Below are 3974 nucleotides of genomic sequence, written 5' to 3'. Positions count from 1 at the left end.
AATCGATGTTGACAGCGCGGATCGGATCTGACATGGTAGTGCGCGACGTCGGGGAATGCGGCAGCGGGGATAGCGCGGCCAGCAACCACGCGTGGCGAGGAGGGGCTCGGACTGCAGCTGGCAACGACGGTGGAGTTCAAGCCACTGCGGATGGTGGCCTTAGGAGCGCCGCCACAGCGCCGACCGCAGCAGGCCGGGTATGACAGCTCGGCGCAGGCGCTGCGACGCCTGGTGGCGAGCCTGGGGTCACCAGCGACGGCGGAAAGCAGGCATGGCCGGAGAAGAACACTCTTGGCTGCAGGGAGCAGCGGCGGTGGCTTCGCCGCGAGTTGTGTAGCGTGGAGAGCGACGTGGGTTCTCCAGTGCAGGTGGGGCTGCCGGCAGTCGCGTGGTGTCCTGCTCTGCCCCGAGGCGGTGGTGGGCTCGCGGTTGCAGGCGGCAGGCGGGGAGGAGACTGTCGTGGCCGGAGGCGGTCTGGCATGAGCGCGCGGCGGAGAACCGACGAGCTTGGAGGCCGATAAGGGGCTCGTAGTGCGAGTAGCCGTCGTCGCCGAGCGGCGATACGGAGAGCATCACGATAGAGCAGATACTTAGAACCAGAGAGAGAAAATAGAGGCGGGCCGACTGTGGCGTTTGGGAGAAGCAGAAGAGAGAGAAGAGAGAGAGAGCAGGAGAGAGAGAGAGAGAGAAAAGAGCAGAGAGAGCAGAGAGAGAGGAGAGAGAGAGACGTTCGCGGATTTGAACTTTTTGAACTGAGGGGAAGAGCAGAGGCGAGAGAGGGATACAGTATGTATATATATATATATATATAGGGTTAGGGTTAGGGTTAGGGAATTTAACCAAAAATAATTAAAATAAATATTTTTAGGTACTTAATTTAAAGTAATTACATAATAATTATCTACAATTAAAAACGTACATGTTGTGCTATTATAACCGTTGATACGAAATAGTCGAAATATACTCATATTGTACAATTAAATGAAAATAATTAATAAATAAAATACATTTATTTATATTTAAAATCAAATAATTATGGGATAATTATTTATACAGTAAAACGTACAAGTTATACTAACACGACCGATAATATGTAACAGTAAAATTAATACAACTAATTATACAGATAATATGTAATTAATAATACAATGTATTATACGAAAATATATGTAATAATAATAATAATAATAATAATAATAATAATAATAATAATAATATCACGTATTATTCAAAATGATACGTAATAGTATCGGTAACACAACGGATAAATTCCAGAAATATTTACTACCCTAAATAAATTTATAAATATTTAAATCATTTAAATAAATATAAAACTTAGATTTCAAATCATAGAAAAATCTAGAAATTCGAGAAAAATATAAATACTCTTCCAAAAATAAATAATTAAATATTTAAAATACTAGAAAATTATTTTAACTAATATCAAAATTTCACGATCCTTACAATTATGACCAACTCAAGGTATTTGGATGCCCTGCATACTATCATGTGAAGACTGATAAGTTGGAACCTCGAGCTAGGAAGTCCATATTTATCAGATTCAATCGTGATGTCAAGGGATACAAGCTATGGGATCCAGTTGATAGGAAGATTGTGCTGAGTAGGGATGTCACATTTGATGAGGCTTTTATCTTAAAGCTTCACAACTTTCATACGGTGGAGAGCGACCCGACAGAAGAGATATCGCAGGTAGTGGAGATCGATGCAGCTCCAAATTGTCCAGATGGTACAGTATCCATTAGAGTACTGACTAAGGTGACGCCAAGCGAGCACAGCGATGACTAGGAGGATACGGGAATAGTTGTGTAGGATAAAGGACTGACGGCTCAGGTTCAGGATTCTATTATAGTTCGGAGACAGAGGAGAGACATACAGATGCCAGCATGGTATACCTACACAGTAGTTGCATATATGCACTTTCGGTGGAGAATATCAATGAGTTGGTGCATACTACATTTAGAGAGGTCGAGCAGAGTTCGGAGGCTGATTCATGGCAGGTGGCTATGCAAGAGGAGATGGAGTCTCTTCATAAGAACGATACATGGGAGCTTGTTGAGCTTCCAAAGGGGGCGGAGGTAATTGATTGCAAGTGGGTGTACACGAAGAAGGAGGGCATTAAAGGCACTCCAATGAGGTTCAAGGCTAGGTTGGTTGCGAAGGGCTAAGTACAGGAGGAAGGAATTGATTATGATGAGGTTTTCTCTCCAGTGGTGAAGCATTCTTCGATTCGGATTTTACTAGCTTTGGTGGCACAGTATGGATTAGAGGTAGATCAGTTGGATGTGAAGACGATATTTCTTCACAGTGATCTTGATAAAAAATATATATATAACTTAGCCATTAGGATTCCGAGTTGCAGGGAAGGATAAGTTGGTTTGTAGGTTGAAGAAATTGCTATACGGTTTGAAGCAGTCTCCTCGACAGTGGTATAGGCAATTTGATGGCTTTATGCTTGGTCATTCGTACACTCGGAGCCAGTTTGATCCTTGTGTGTATTTTTGCAAGTTGAGAGAAGGTGTGTACATCTATTTATTGCTCTATATCGATGACATGATGGTTTCGTCTATTTACAGGTCTTCTATAGATGAGTTGAAAGCATAGCTTTCAAAGGAGTTTGAGATGAAGGATTTGGGTGAGGCTAAGTGTATTTTAGGGATTGAGATCTGTAGAGACAAAGAGAAGGGCAGAATTTGTTTGATACATGTGGCTTATTTGAAGAAGGTTCTATAGTGATTTCATGTTAGCATGGATACGAAGCCAGTTAGTGTACCTTTAGGAGCCCATTTAAAGCTTTTAGCTAACCTCTCACCAAAGATAGTTGAAGATCGAGAGTTGATGTCAAAGATTCCATATGCGAGCGTGGTTAGAATCTTGATATACACGATGGTATGTACGATGTCAGATTTGTCACAGGCGATGAGCATGATTTTGAGATACATGCATGATTCAGGAGTGGGTCATTTGGACGCCATGAGATGGATTTTGAGGTACATTCGAGGTACGCTCAATGTTGGTTTGGTTTTCGAGTGGGACACTACAAGTGGGTAGTTGTGTATTGGCTATGTTGATTCGGATTATGTCGGGGATTTGGATAAATATCGGTCTACTACAGGGTATGTGTTCATTTGGACCCGTGCGTCGATGTGTTGGAGATGCACCTTATAGTCTACGGTAGCTTTATCGATGATGGAGGCAGAGTATATAGCAATTATGGAGGCTGTGAAGGAGGCTATTTGGCTTCGAGGGCTTTTGGAGGAACTTGGTATATCGTAACGGTCCGTCACTATTAATCGTGATAGCATGAGTGCTATCTATTTGGCGAAGAATCGGTTTTTTCATGTGAGGACCAAGCACATTGATGTTCATTATCACTTCATTCGGGATGTTCTTGAAGATGGTGATGTGGAGATTGTGAAGGTCCACACGAAGGATAATCTGACAGATATGCTCACTAATGTGGTTCCGAGCAACAAGTTTAATCATTGTCGAAACTTGTTACACATTTGTGATTGTTAAGGCCGTTGATGTCTATTTGGATGAACTACGGGTGGCATGATCTCTTAGGAGAGGGGGTACGTAGGCAATCATATTAGTGCAGCCGATTTTGGAGAGACGACGCATTGGTGCTCTTCGTCTGGTGTCGGCTCAGTTTTGGAAAAACTTCACCGATGTGAAGAATTGAAGAGAATACAGAAAAAACGACAGAAAATAGGTTTGGACTTCCAGCGGTCGACTGTGAGTAGTGTGACGGTCGACCGCAAACGTGCACACAAGTTGGAAAAGTCTCTGGACTTTTCGCGGTCAACCGCGATTGGTGCAGCGATCGACCGATCAAACCCTGTAATGTTTTTCAGTCTCTATTGTTATGTTTGGTCGATCGCATGTGTCTCTGCGATCGATCGCGAGTTGGCTGGGCCTAAACTTTGGTTTCCTATTCGCATTGGGTTTGTGTT

Source organism: Asparagus officinalis, chromosome 1, assembly GCF_001876935.1.
Source record: "Asparagus officinalis chromosome 1, Aspof.V1, whole genome shotgun sequence".
In the NCBI taxonomy this organism is placed as follows: Eukaryota; Viridiplantae; Streptophyta; class Magnoliopsida; order Asparagales; family Asparagaceae; genus Asparagus; species Asparagus officinalis.
Note: the sequence above shows the minus strand (reverse complement) of the source record.